General features: G+C 45.9%; 1 protein-coding gene across 1 annotated transcript in view; it reads left to right on the top strand.

Moving 5' to 3' along the window:
- Positions 1-6,376: 6,376 nt before the first annotated feature.
- The window catches only part of hivep3b (HIVEP zinc finger 3b), an 82,951-nt gene continuing 73,045 nt past the window's right edge, over positions 6,377-16,282 (top strand). Inside the window, exon 1 of the mRNA XM_084308310.1 lies at positions 6,377-6,473. The gene's annotated coding sequence lies outside the window, so the exon portion shown is untranslated. The remainder of the gene's footprint in view (positions 6,474-16,282) is intronic.

Here is a 16,282-nt window from a genome sequence, read left to right as displayed (position 1 = left end):
TCCTAAAGCTCCCGGAAGGAGAGTGGCCCACGCCTATCCCGAGGGAAGCCAGTCAGGAGGAGGCTGAGAATAAGAAGCCTGTGTTCTGTGGATTGAGCACTGTTATCTCCACCGACCCTAACATAGACGATTGCACGTCCATAGAGAGTGCACAACAAAGAACATTCCTGCGGTACCACCCGGAGTGTAAGTCCCCCGCTGAAATGTCAGCAGCTAACTACGAGGAAGCAGAATTGCTTCTACTGCAGCGAGCCCAGAGAGACTCGTTCCCCGATGAATTGGCCTGTCTACAGGGAGGAAAGCCCGTCCCATCCGACAGCAGATTAATTCATCTGGCCCCCGAGAGCGACGCTCATACCCTCATCAGAGTGGGTGGTCGCCTACGCAGAGCCCCCAATCTACCGGATGACATTAAATACCCGATCGTATTGAACAGCCGACACAAGGTCACAGAGCTGATTATAAAGAAATACGATGAGGATGTACATCACGCAGGAGCAGAAAGAGTCTTCGCGGAAATCAGACGTCGTTACTGGATCCTACAAGGAAGAGAGGCGGTACGACGCTTCCAGCGAACATGTCTAGACTGCCGCAAGTGGCGCGCGCAGCCCAGCATACCAAGGATGGCTGACCTTCCTCCATGTCGCCTCCGAATCGGTGACAAGCCATTCCACTCAACGGGTATGGACTGCTTTGGCCCGCTGCACATAAAGAAAGGAAGAGGAACCGAGAAGCGGTGGGGTATTGTATTCAAATGCATGACCACCAGGGCGATACACATCGAGCTTCTCCCGACCATGAGCACAGACTCATTCCTTATGGCCTTCCGTAGATTCACATCACGGAAAGGAAGACCGTCTACCCTATTGTCCGATCATGGGACAAACTTCAAAGGCGGCGAAAGAGAGCTGAGAGAGAGCTTCCAAGCTATGGGCCCAGAACTTAAGACCCACCTCGCTCCAGCACAGGTTGATTTCCAATTCAACCCCCCAAACGCACCCCACTTCGGTGGTACTTGGGAACGGGAAGTGCGTTCCATAAAGACAGCCCTGTACGCAGTACTTGGGGCCCAGACTGTGGCGGAAGAAGTCCTAATGACAGTCCTCACGGAGATTGAGGGAGTATTGAACTCTAAGCCCCTCGGCTACGTCTCCAGCGATGTGGCGGATATCGACCCAGTTACCCCCAACACACTCCTGATGGGGCGGCTAGATCCCGCGTTACCCCAGACAATGTACCGGCCTAAAGAAGCGAACGGCCGACGAATGTGGAGGTACAGCCAAGTATTAGCCGACAAGTTTTGGAGCAGTTTCCTACTGCACTACCTACCGTCTCTACAGACCCGCCAGAAGTGGGTAAAGGAGAGAGACAATTTGACAGAAGGAACAGTCGTCATGATTATTGATCAATCACTGCCCAGAGCTATGTGGCCGGCCGGCCGCGTAAGCAAAGTGATCACCGGTGCCGACGGCAAGGTCCGAGCAGCTGAAGTGCTTGTCCAGGGTCGCACTTACACCCGTCCCGTGGCGAGGCTCATAGAACTGCCCTGACTCCCAGACACAATCGATGATGACCATGACCCTATAACCCTATGACTTTGTGAAGTTGACTGACCCCTACAGCAAACCCTTATGTGTAAATAGACAACGCGATTAATCTGTCTCTGCTTAACTGATTAGGTCTGGGACCAATCAGGGGGTGGCTGTTGTGAAGGGCCAGATTAAACCGAATATATATATTTATTATATATATATATTTAATTGTATTTGTATATTCTCTAATATTCCCTGATATCCCTTGTATATTCCTTGTACAATATGCATTGAATATCCATTCTAGCCTACTGAACATCCCATAATAGTCTCCATTCTACTATTGGTCGAGACCTTGGTGCCAGGCTGCCATACCCCCCAGACCCAGTTCAAACGTACCGCTCAACATGTACGAACAAGTCCTAGTTCCGCGTAGGAATCTGGCTACCGCACCACTAATGGGACTATTTGTTCATAGTGCGTATATATACTGCGCTACTAAAGTAGGACTTCCTTTTCAGTCCAGTTTCTTACCCTCCAATAGAGTCACAGACGTAAAGCCTCCCCGCGACGCCACGTGTGGGAGTAAGGCCAAGTTCGGCCTACCATCGGTATTGAGACATCGTGTATATTAATATTTGAATAGTCATATTTGGCACTATATCGTCGAGTTGGACGTAGTCTATTAAGCTAATAATAGTCTGTTAATATATAGTGCTTCGTGCGGTGAGAATACTACCGTAGTCAGTACCCCATCGTTTCGGGCAGAGAACTGGCTGCTTATCCAGTATGATCGACCCCATGTGAGATTGCACCCGAGGAGCCCCAGAGCCGACGAGCGAGTGGACCTGTATACCGGATTATTCTACCGACGACAGCCCGCCTTCCCAGGCACGGATTATGCTTTGTATACGTTGATTATTCCATGGATAAAGACCCCCGACACTGCCGTGTGTTGGAACCCCCCCCCCTGGAGAGGACGCAAGGTGAGGAGACGCTCTGCAAGACGAGGTCGCTTCACGTCTCTCCTCCGTGGACCGGAGGACGCCGGCCCACAAAGAGTCCATCTGCTTTCATCTGCGGTCCAAGGATCGCCGGCGCATTGAACGGCACTACAGTGGGTTCACCTGGGATACCCTTGGCCGGATGAGGCAGCCGGACTCTACCCCCCCCCCCTTCCTACTCCTGTCGGCTTACAAGCGACCAGATTAACCCCCCCTAGTGTATCCAGTCTATAATCATTAAAGTATCATTGCCGTTATTCCTTAACTATTCCAGGTCGTATATGTACCACCTGCGCCTTCAGAGATTGGACATTCTCTATTGATATACCGACGAATACTCTTGCCATAAAAGTGCATACTAATTCCCATTCATAAATGTGATTGATTTTATTAAGTGCTTGCTCTACACACCATCGCTGTGTAGAAATAAAGACCTATTTCTAATTCGTACATTTGTGTTGGATCCGTTTCATCTACGTGACAGTGTTCATCATAATATATTTATGCCGAGTACTGGGTGGCCGAATATTAAGTACAAAGGTAGTGGTAGTAAGTATCATATCTAGTAATACAGTCAGGGAATTGTACCCCTCAGTTACACTAACCTTAACCAACTTCGAAAGAGTGCCTAAGCTTAACCGGTGATAGAAACAGGCGTCATACGATTGGTGCAGATGTCACACAACCAGAAACGTCAGTGTCCAATCAGATCGCAGAATGCGAACGTGGAACTGGAAATGGGTTGGTAAAAAACTAGATGCGTCCCGGTGCGGACCCCGCCCCCCTCTCTCTCTCGACCGCCTCCGGCTTGTTTTGTTGTTGTGCCCGTCAGCCCCGCACGAGACAACACAACACAACACAACACAACACAACACATGAGTTCTGCTGGGCACGAGACAACACTGTTAACACTTTAAGGACCAGCCACGAGTTAACTCGTGTTTCGATTCCACCCGTTGAGGACCAGAGCAAGTTGTTATTGTTTTATTCCATATTAACACTATGATCACCGGGGACGAGTTAAGACGTCATTCCTAGCCATGCTCATTCTGCCGAAGACGCCGTAACTCGTCTTTGATGTCAATATTTCAAAAATCTGTGATCGAAATCATATTTCCCCTCCGGAGCCCTGAGATGTACTGGTGAGCTCCACTCAACTGTCTAACGGTTCGAGAGCGCCATCTGGTGGCCGATCGGCAGATCGGCCAAGAGGGAGGGGCCCGCCAAACAGGAAGTGCTCATCCATATGTGGTCCGGGCACTCGCGATCGGTAGCCGGACTCCATCTCAACACACTGGATGATCAATCGCTCGCCCTAACTCAATAAACAACGTTATTTGGACGTATATAGTATTATACAACCTGGAAATGGTTCATCAGGATCAACATCCCATAATCGAAAACGGTCTACTCCACGCTGATCGTCCAACGGCGCGAGGAACATACGGTAAGATTCAGCGTTATTTTCTAACGTATTCCATATAAACTGCTATGATGAACATATGACCCACTCTGGATGAATCATCTAACGCTGCCCACGGAATTATAAACGATCCCCCGCCCATCCGGTCATCATCAGATCATACGTAGATCATTCTAGAAGTACGTCTAGTTGAAATTTTTCATCTCGCGCCGATTGCTATCAAACTGTATTTCATCATCAATATAATGCATTTGGAGCTATAAATCAAGTTCTGGAGAAAGCTGCAGAAAACGATAAAAACATACTTATACTTTAGACCATATTTTAGTATGAATATGTGAATGAAAAAGTTTAACGTTGCTACACCCTGAAAAATACATATAGAACATTGAATGGGCCATAATAATGGCAATTTAGCAATAGAATTTAAAAAGTTATAGCCCTGCAAAGAAGGGGAACTTCTCCATAGACAAATAGAGCTGGCAAGGGATGGTAAATTATGAATTTAACCCATGGCGATCAAAGTGTTAATAAAGGCAAGTTGTTATTGTTTTATTCCATATTAATAAACGGATCAAGATCCCGGATAGACTCTGCAGATTTACCCGCCAGATTTAAATCGGAGACATGCAATACCGGCCAGATCCTCTTAGGGGCGCCATCGCTCCACTGCAATATCATTGAGGCCGAATGGGAAAATAATTTTTTTTACTGTCTGGGGCGTTTCATATGAGCCTGGATCCCAGCCGAACATCCTCCATCTTTGATCACGTTACGGAACGCAGATTTCAGCCTGGAATAATGGGATTTATGATCAGCCAATGGACATATCGATCTACCAGATGCCGATGAATAATGACGAAATGCTGCCGGCGATCACATGGGCTGACGGTAGGATACTATTCACCCAAATTACAGCCGGATTGGACATTGTTGTAACATGCAAGCGATCGATCAGTGAATATGGCTACTTGAACGCACACTGTATTGCTAATCAATAATACTGATCGGCGTCCCCCGCCGCCCCCATTTCATCCATAGATGCTCTGTAATATTCCGGATGCTAAGCAGTTTGTTTTATTTCATTCGTATATATACAACAGAAATGGCGTTTGATATAACGTGACTAGCCTTTAGCCTCATATCTAGCTTCCCAGAAAAAAGACGAGACGAAAACTGCGATAAAGCTTATATTCACGACGCTATAAAATGACAACCAACCGATGGATTTTTATTTTCTTTAAGCCATTATGAAGGCACGGTTTATGCACTCAAGTGACAATGAGAATGGACAGATAGCAATACTATAAAGTATATATATAGCTGTTAGAAAGTACATCGGTTTGTTGACAAACCCTGGTCGTCCAGAACCATATTACACTGCAAACCGTGGTCGCCAATGTGTTAAAGTATGTGATGTATACGATTGCATGTAACTGTATAACTGTTTCCACAAGAGGGCGCTATAGGTGGAGCTATTAATGCTGGCGCCAGGTAAGAGGTATAAAAGGAGATGTTAACTCCTTTTCCTCCGTCGCTCTGACAAGAGAAGGACTGAATGAATGAATGAATGAAAACTTTATTTAACAGATTGCAGAATGGGTACAATACAGTACGGCTCAATACATACAATTGTTAAGGGGATGCAGACCTGAAAAAGACGTTTGTCTTGTTTCCATCAGGGTCCCCCATTTTCAATTCATATAGACATTTATGACAACATACATGACATTTATGGCATAGGGACATATAGGTATTTAGTACTGATACATTTGTGACAAACGGTATTCAAATATACAGTACTGTTACCCCTAGATCCTGACAGAGTATATATACATGTGATGGGGAGGGGACTGTACATTAGGAGGAGGTGGGTGGACCGTGGGAGAGAAATATACATACGGTGGGGAGGAGACTGTACATTAGGAGGAGGTGGGTGGGACGGGAGAGAAATATCCATACGGCGGGGAGGGAATATGTACATGCGGTGGGGAGGAGACTGTCTATTAGGAGGTGGTGGGTGACTCTCATGTACTGTTGGGTGCAATGTGATAATAAACCACGCCGTTTAATGGCTAAGTGAGAAGACCTTGTCGTCATGACCAACTTATTGTCGCCCCATACCATAAGTGACTCTGTCAACAAACACAACACATGAGTTCTGCTCCGCGCGAGACAACACAACACATGAGTTCTGCTGGGCGCGAGACAATCAGACAACACAGGTTACACAACACATGAGTTCTGCTGGGCGCGAGACGAGACAACACAACACAGTTCTGCTCCGCGCGAGACAACACCAAGACATTCTGCTGGGCGCGAGACAACACAGAGTTCTGCTGGGCGCGAGACAACACCAAGAGACATTCTGCTCCGCGCGAGACAACACCAAGAGATATTCTGCTCCGCGCGAGACAAGACAACACAACACAGGAAATGCGGACTTCTCGCCGACTCGCCTGCACGGGATAAACAGGCTGCAGCCCGACGCCTTCGCAGAGCTGGTAAAATACGGTAAATATGACGCTAAATTAACCGTCAATATTATGTTGTAATAACTTGGTGTTACGTGTTGCGTTGTTGTGACGGTTGTCTCGCGTTGTCATTATTAACAGGGGTGATTCGAAAATGTATATACATATTTTAGTTAGAATGCATATCTTTGACTTTGTATTTGTATTCTTATTATTTTTTGATTGTTGACTACCTAACTGTTTACTGTTTAATTCCCCTCGGGATTAATAAAGTACTTCTATTCTATTATCACACTTTGAGAGGAGGAGGATTATGTTCCGAAGTTTTCTGTGTGAAGTTGAGCTGTCAGTCGTTAAAAAATACCTTCTGACAGCGAATGTAAACGCAGGCTACGTGCAGAGGTGCGATGTTACTTACGTGTTATTATAATCGAGTCAAAACATAATCTACGCGTTTGTTATTTATAATATATTATTTATTATATTATGTATTATACCAGATAGGCTATCTTTGTGTTCTTCTCACCCAGCTGTTGCGGTGTCATTGTTTGTCACTGTAGCCTGTTTGTTGATTTTATTTATATATATATATATATATATATATATATATATATATATATATATATATATATATATATATATATATATATATATATATATATATATATATATATATATATAATACTTGTTTTTATTTGCACCAATGCAGGCTTCGGTCACCTTATCGTTTTTTTTGCGTTTATCCCACATTTTCCACACCGATACTCGTCCAACGGAACACAGCTGACTGTGTGTTTACCTCTTGGATGCAGCCAGACGTATGTGTTCTCGCTCCATCACATGTGATCTAGGTCAGACAGTGTTCAGTGTATAAACTGAACACAAAAACCATGATGTAATCTCCTCAAAAATCTGACAAGTGTAGTGCGTCTTGCGTAGCCCTTGTGTACACAGGATCTAAGGGTAACTAGTCTACTGTATATTTGCATATCGTATATGTCACAAATGTAACAGTACTATATACCTGTATGTCATGTATGTCCCTATGCCATAAATGTCATGTATGTTGTGTATGTCATAAATGTCACTATGAATTGAAAATGGGGGACCCTGATGTAAACAAGACGAAAGTCTTTCTCTGGTCTGCATCCCCTTAACAATTGTGTGTATTGAGCCGTACTGTATTGTACCCATTCTGCAATCTGTTAATAAAACTTTCAATCAATCAATCAACCATTGTCAAAGAGACAGACCCATTTAACTCACTGTCTAATATTATGAAAGAGGGAGCATTCATGAAATCTGTTAAATAAAGTTTTCATTCATTCACACAGACCCACTACACTTGTCAGATTTTTTCAGGAGATTACATCATGGTTTTTGTGGTGTTGGTTGGTGCTGTTGTGGCATCTGTTCTCACATGCACAGCGTTCTATTTCGGTCGATGTACACAGGTAAGTCGATCAGCTTAGGTTTATCTACACTATTTAGGGTACAACAACAACAACAACACACGTGTGGAATAACCCACAGATTTATTTAACCTATCGGGTGTACGTATTTCCAGCTCTATCTTGGCACGTCACTAGTATAGTCTAGTAAAATTCGAATGCGTTGCAGTCGTACACACCTGGAGGGTTTAAGTGGCCGGGTGCCCACGGATCCTGTTTCATATTCACCGTTATACTCGCTGCAGTAACGCGGGACACGGTGGTGAAAGGTCGTCGTCGGGTCACAGTCGAGATCAGACATGGGGCTTATTTCTGCCACAGACACGACGAGGGAAAGTCATTTTGGGTCAAACGGCTCCTGACTCACTCGCATGCCATGATGCAAAACGCATAATGTTATTTTTGTTTTGTTTTACAGCAGAGGGAAAAAAAAACGTTATTTCTATTTCATAACGCTTTCATTTGTGACATCCGCTCGTCGTTGATATAAACCATGAATGCTCCCTCTTTCATAATATTAGACGGTGAGTTAAATGGGTCTGTCTCTTTGACAATGGTTTTGATTGATTGATTGAAAGTTGTATTAACAGATTGCAGAATGGGTACAATACAGTACGGCTCAATACACACAATTGTTAAGGGGATGAGAAAGACTTTCGTCTTGTTTACATCAGGGTCCCCCATTTTCAATTCATCATAACATATATGACATACACGACATACAGATCTAGTACTGCTACATCTAGACATTTATGACATACCAGATCTACAAATACAGTACTGTTTGTGATACAAAAAGAGTCTAAAAAAGAGAGTATATTTGGTCAGACCCTCCGCTTTGTAGTTGCCGTCGTGAGGATGAGCTCACTTGAGTTGCTCTACCAGATTCCATGAAGTCGGTTGGCTGGTTGGTTGGTCAGCTAATTTTGCTGTTCAGTAAGCCATTGATTTTGGATTGATTCCCCCCCCCCCCCTTTCTTTAAGTCAAGACAAGACAAGAGAGTGACCTCGATGTGATCAGTCATCACCGGCTTCCAGAACACCACACTGTTGTATTGTATAGCAGAAACAAGGCTTCTAGCTGATTGATTGATTGATTGATTGAAAACTTTATTAACAGATTGCAGAATGGGTACAGTACAGTACAGCTCAATACATACAATTGTTAAGGGGATGCAGACCAGAGAAAGACTTTCGTCTTGTTTACATCAGGGTCCCCCATTTTCAATTCATCATAACATATATGACATACATGACATACAGATAGACAGTACTGCTACATCTATACATTTATGACATACCAGATTTGCAAATACAGTACTGTTTGTGATACGAAAAGAGTCCAGAAAAGAGAGTATATACATTTGACGTAGAAACTGTACATTGGAGGAGGTTGGGTAGGAGGGGTGGGTGGGGGACACTGTACAACTATACAAGCAAAACTGTACATTGGAATATTGACAAGACCATACTTGGTCATTTACTGACCAAGCTTGGGGAGCTTCACGTGGTGGTGTTGTATATATATTCATGCATATGGGGCGACAGTGGCTCGGGACTCGGGAGGTATAGAGCAGTCGTCTGGTAATCCCCGGGAGGTTCCCGGGTTCGATTCCCGCTCCTCCACGGGCAGCGCGTTGAAGTGTCCTCGAGCAAGACATTTGGATAAAAGCTGCTATATAAATGCAGCCGTTTATTTTGCCATTTATATGGTTCAGTTAAACATAATTAGTCACCGACAGCTTTAACTACACCATTTGTTGTATAGTTGAGTGGCATTTTGAATGTTCAGACAGACCTCACACACCTGTTCAGTGTAATCTCTTTCTGTCTGTCTGTCTGTCTGACCGACCGTCTGTCTGACTCTCTCCCGCTGACTCTCTCCCCCTGACTCTCCGCTTGTCTGACCGACCGTCTGTCTGTCTCTCTCCCGCTGACTCTCCGCTTGTCTGTCTGCCTGTCTGTCTGACTCTCTCCTGCTGTCTGTCTGACTCTCTCCTGCTGTCTGTCTGTCTGTCTCTCTCCCGCTGACTCTCTCCTGTCTGTCTGCCTGTCTGTCTGACTCTCTCCTGCTGTCTGTCTGTCTGTCTCTCTCCCGCTGACTCTCTCCTGCTGACTCTCCTGCTGTCTGTCTGACTCTCTCCTGTCTGTCTGTCTGACTCTCTCCTGTTGTCTGTCTGCCTGTCTGTCTGACTCTCTCCTGCTGTCTGTCTGGCTCTCTCCTGCCTGTCTGTCTGACTCTCTCCTGTCTGTCTGACTCTCTCCTGTCTGTCTGACTCTCTCCTGCTGTCTGTCTGACTCTCTCCTGCTGTCTGTCTGACTCTCTCCTGCCTGTCTGTCTGACTCTCTCCTGCTGTCTGTCTGACTCTCTCCTGCTGTCTGTCTGACTCTCTCCTGCTGTCTGTCTGACTCTCTCCTCCTGTCTGTCTGGCTCTCTCCTGCCTGTCTGTCTGACTCTCTCCTGTCTGTCTGACTCTCTCCTGTCTGTCTGACTCTCTCCTGCTGTCTGTCTGTCTGACTCTCCTGCTGTCTGTCTGACTCTCTCCTGCTGTCTGTCTGACTCTCTCCTGCTGTCTGTCTGACTCTCTCCTGCTGTCTGTCTGACTCTCTCCTGCTGTCTGTCTGACTCTCTCCTGCCGGTCTGTCTGATTCTCTCCTGCTGTCTGTCTGCCTGTCTGTCTGACTCTCTCCTGACTGTCTGACTCTCTCCTGACTGTCTGACTCTCTCCTGCTGTCTGTCTGACTCTCTCCTGCCTGTCTGTCTGACTCTCTCCTGACTGTCTGACTCTCTCCTGACTGTCTGACTCTCTCCTGCTGTCTGTCTGACTCTCTCCTGCCTGTCTGTCTGATTCTCTCCTGCCTGTCTGTCTGACTCTCTCCTGCTGTCTGTCTGACTCTCTCCTGCTGTCTGTCTGACTCTCTCCTGCTGTCTGTCTGACTCTCTCCTGCTGTCTGTCTGACTCTCTCCTGCTGTCTGTCTGACTCTCTCCTGCCGGTCTGTCTGATTCTCTCCTGCTGTCTGTCTGCCTGTCTGTCTGACTCTCTCCTGTCTGTCTGACTCTCTCCTGACTGTCTGACTCTCTCCTGCCTGTCTGTCTGACTCTCTCCTGCTGTCTGTCTGACTCTCTCCTGCCTGTCTGTCTGATTCTCTCCTGCTGTGTGTCTGACTCTCTCCTGCCTGTCTGTCTGACTCTCTCCTGCTGTGTGTCTGTAGCTCAGCTATGCTGATGTACATCTCTGCAAAACTCAAACCACCTCAGATCCCTTTGTCTCAGACCTGAGTGACATTGAACTGGGTGATGTTCAGGAGCTCAGATGGTGCACATATTACACATAGATTGTTTAGTAGTATGTTCTCTTCATTCCTCCTTTAATTTTTTCTTTCTATTTCTGTTTATTACTACCGTAAAACCTAGGGATGGGTTTTTTCTAAAGGGATTTTAGAATATTCTAATAGTCGTTAATTATTATTATTATTATTTTTTTGGGTCTTTTTTTCCCCCTCCATTTTCCTCCGATTTTCTCCCATCCCAATGTTAGTCGTATGCCAATTCCCAGTCCCTTCCTGGTCGCTGCGCACTTACCCCCCACAGTCAGATCATCTGGGAGAGTGGAGACTACCACGTGCTTCCTCCGACACACGTCCAGCCAATCACCGCTTCTTTTCACCTGGCAGCGCGGATTCTCATTGAGAGGGCGTAGCGTGTGGGAGGACCACACTATCCCCCTCACGTCCAATCCGCGCTTAGCAGGCGCCCCGACCGAACTGTAGGAGTCGCTGTTTACAACGACCCGGACCCACCCCGCCAGCTTCTCCCACCCTCTGATACAGCCAATTGTATCAGTGCAGACGGCCAGCCAAGCTGGTGACAACCCCGGAGCTGTGAGCTGGATTCGAACAGGCGAATCGAGCTCACAGCTCCGGGGCTGGTGACGAACGCAATCTCCGCTCGGCCACCTAACTGCCTAATAGTCGTTAATTATTAAATAAAATCGAATACACGTTTTTTCTTTCTCAAGAAATATATTTTCCCTTGTTTTTACCGGCACCTACAATGTGTAGTGTATTGAGAGGAGACCCTACTAACTGTTACACCGCTGAACGGCATGCTGGGTGCAGCTCGCCAGCTAGCCAGGTAGCACAACAGTCTGTTAACAGCTGGGAGAACAGAAAAGAGAGATGAAGAAAGAGACTGGAGATGTTACATGGTAGCGACGTTTTGTACATTTGCCACGTTGTTTCACTAAGTTCACACATTTCACGCATCAGTGATGTAACTTTCAGAATTAATGCTTTTGTTCCTGGAAATACTCCAGCCTGGTCCGTGTTAGCTGTTAGCATTGACCGCAGCGTGCTAGCTCGCTTGTTGGATCATCTCATGTTCGCTATCAAGTAAAAACAAAACCATACGTTAACGTGGAAGCTCAGACATTTCAAGCATCAACGATGTAACTTTCGGAATTAATGCTTTTGTTCCTGGAAATAACGTTAGCCTGCTGCGACTCACAAATACCTAGCTGTTAGCAATGACAGCGGCCAGCTAGCTCGCTTGTTTGATCATCTCATGTTCGATTTTAGTTTAGTTTTCGAATAGTTCCCAGTGACTATTGAACAGCAATTTTGTGAGTTTTGCCCATTCCTAATAAAACCCGAATAACAAAGAAGTGCTTTGAGAAACCAGGGAAATCAAAGGAGGAATGTAAAACAATCTCGACGCGCGGTGAAGTCGTCATGCTCTTAGCCGCTACGAAGCCAATTAGGATGTGACGTGATGCTTACGAAATGTTCTGGAAGGTCCCCCCCCCCCCCCCCCCATGAGAGAGAGAGAGAGAGAGCTGAATCTACATTGTACTCCTCCTTGCCCAGGGGCCGGAGGAGTGACTGCGTAGCTGTTAAAGTACAAAGCTGAGGTTCCGCCGAGGAAGTAATCTTCTTATGACATCAGTTCAGGCCCAGCGCCCTGCTGTAAGGCCGCCCTCCTCCACCCTCCCCTCCAGAGCAGCGCCTCCCGGGCCGCGCGGGACCAAAGCCGTACGCTAGGAGCAAGGGGCGTGGGTTTGGTTTCAACATTGTGGGGGGGGGGGCACTTTAACCCTTCCACTGCCGCACTACCAAATGGTTAACCTTTTCACTGCGATAATACACAGAAGGTTAACCCTTTCACTGCCACACAACAGCAGGTTAACCCTTTCACTATCACACTACCGATGGTTAGCGGGGGGGGGGGGGGGGGGGGGGGTCTGGGTCTCCTCCCCCAGGAAATCTTGAGCGTCAAAAGCTTCATTTCCTGCATCCTGGTTTACCTTTATGCACCGATCTGTGCCTTTTCTGCATCAATTCATGGTGGAAGTGTCTTTTATTTATGCAAAGGAAAAGGCAACATTCAGGTACCCGCTCACACAAATAGAATGGAGTATAATCCAGTAAGGCTCTCAGGCGTTCTGTATTGCTTTCAAATATGTATTCTATTCTATAGTACAGCCAGGTAAGAAGGATATATAAAGTTTTTTTAAATAATTTTTTTACCTCTTCTGGGGAGGGGGTTGCCTTTCATATTCATATATTTTGAGCGGGACAAATTGACCTCTTCTCAATACCGAGGGGGACATATCATGCTACCCCCCCCCCGCTACCCCCCCCCCCCCTCCCTAAACCCAGGCCTATGCAGAGAAACACAGAGAAACACGGTACGCTTGAGAGTCTTGAGTGGAGAGAGGGAGGCCAATATGCAATTATTTCTTATTGGATCAGCACAAAGCCCAAAGCGCGGGCTCGGTCTGGATCAACAGAGTGCTCGAGTCAGCGGGCTGCTTGCTCAGCAGGGAAACCACTCTTTCTGCAACAAAAAAACAACGCCAGCGATCGCTTGACATCATCGTAAAGCATTTGCTCTTGCGGTGAGGAAAATCAAGCGCGTCCAGTCGAGGCCCATTGGCGATCGCCGCCATATATGGGCTCCTCTCTCCGCGCGGACGTGGAGGGAAAAACTACACCAGTCGCTCTCGCTTTGATCTTTTTAGTTTTGCTTTTTTATCGTTATAACTTGGCAGAGACGTGGGGCTTGTTGGGGATAATTGCCGGGCTGTAAAAGAGTTTAGTGGACGTGTTAATGTTACCTGTTGAACCCGTTCTCACCGACGGCAGAGGGATTAACCCTTTCACTACCACACTACAGAAGGTTAACCTTTCACTACCGTTTAAGTAGTGTGGTAGTGAAAGGGTTAACCCTTTGCCGTGTGGCAGTGAAAGGGTTAACCTGTATCGTGGCAGTGAAAGGGTTAACCCTTTGTCGTGTGACAGTGAAATGGTTAACCCTTTGGTAGTGTGGTAGTGAAAGGGTTAAAAGGCTTGGCTTCACACAGTGCTGGAGTCGCCCCGCGAGGTCCTTCAGGTGCAATCAATGTGTGCGTGTGTGTGTGTGTGTGTGCGTGTGCGTGTGCATGTGCAGGGAGCGAAATTTACTTTTTGACTCACCGGCCAGTGGCGGGTAGATGGGAAGAGTCTACCCGCCAAGCATATTTCTTACCTGCCAATATATATTTTATATATACAATTTTTTTTTAAATAAAATATATATTATATAATCATACTTGTAGTTGTATTATCTGCGAGACATCGCCACCACGCAATAAGTCAAAATGCTTGCTATCTGCAAACAGCTCCACTGTCTGTTTTGGCTGTGTTGCTCTTCTAGAAAAATAATCCTTTCAGGGTTGCCTATTGAAATACTGTACACTTTCCTACTGTACACTTTAATTAATTGATTAATTGAAATGGGGGACCCTGATGTAAACAAGACGAAAGTCTTTCTCTGGTCTGCATCCCCTTAACAATTGTGTGTATTGAGCTGTACTGTATTGTACCCATTCTGCAATCTGTTAATAAAGTTTTCATACCCATTCTGCAATCTGTTAATAAAGTTTTCAATCAATCAATCAATCACACCTCGTTTGAGTGTCAGGTAGACAGTCGAGTCTGCCAATTACATCACATCGCTTGCACTCCGGTGCTGCAGCTGGACCCATTGCCCACCTCTGCTGTTGATAACGCTAGCCAAGTTATTATACACACAGATACACAGTGGGCCAGTGACTTTGGTGTAGGGGTGTAACAATGCATCGATCCTAAGGGGGAAATTCAACTGCATCGATTTGAAAATGTTAGAATAGATTATCGCAATTTTAATGTGTACACGTTATGTTATTGTCATGTCCGTTACAGCCAACACACCGACATACGCTACTGCATCAACGTTATGATTAACAAAGCAAGGCATTCGTTTTGTTGCATTAACGTTATATTACTATTGCTATCGATAAATCTAGGTGTTCTAAAATCTATTGCTATTGGTAAGAGAGACTATAATAAGTTGGTGTCTCGGAAAACGAGAGCCCTGATCGCGGAGTTTCAGGAAGTAAACAAGAAAAATGAGAGCTTCCGATTGGTCATTTGCTTTATTTCCCATGAAACCAGTCACTTCACTCTACTGTGATTGGACCGTTGGCTTGAGTGCAATGTGGGACTTGTAGTTTTTTAACGATCTCGCAGCGGAGGAAAAAAAAGACGAGAGAGGCTATAATCTGTATTCGCACAGCGTGCGCGTAATTGATTTTTACCGTTCGCATACAAATATTTTTAGGGGCCTGCTTATGAACTACACGTCTACACGCCACACGGCGGGCAGCCCTCTAAGTGTCATGCGCCAAAGGTAAAAACAGACCGCCCCTGGCGGGCGGCGGGCTTTAGTTTCGGTCCCTGTGCGTGTGCGTGCAGGGCTGCATTCACACTGCAGGCCTTATTGCTCAATTCTGATTTATTCTTTTTGTTTGGCTGTTCACATTATTTTTCAAATGTGGCCCAATATCAGATTCCAGTTTGTACCGGTCACGTGCGCAAATGAACAATAAAGAAGATGGATGTGAAAAATGTTGTGGATTCGGGTAGCCACTTAGCCAGCTAGCTGGCTGGCAGTTTGTAGTGCAGTAGCTGGCTAGCTGGCTGTTGTTGGCTGAAAGATCGAGTTTTCTCATAGCCATGAGTAATCGATTACTCATGCCAACCCCTACTCCATGCTATGTTAGCACTGTGCAACACAGGAGAAAACAGCTAACGTTGCTACCGCTAACGTTGCTACCGCTAACATTGCTACAGCTAACATTGCTACCGCTAACGTTGCTACCGCTAACATTGCTACAGCTAACATTGCTACCGCTAACATTGCTACAGCTAACATTGCTACGGCTAATATTGCACTGCTAACATTGCTACTGCTAATGTTGCTACCGCTAACATTGCTACACCTAACATTGCTACCACTAACATTGCTACCACTAACGTCTCTACCGCTAACATTGCTACTGCTAACATTGCTACAGCTAACATTGCTATAGCTAATAT

Source organism: Notolepis coatsorum (genome assembly GCF_963971535.1).
Source record: "Notolepis coatsorum genome assembly, chromosome: 2".
NCBI classification, from domain to species: Eukaryota; Metazoa; Chordata; class Actinopteri; order Aulopiformes; family Paralepididae; genus Notolepis; species Notolepis coatsorum.
This window is presented reverse-complemented; position numbering and strand designations above follow the sequence as displayed.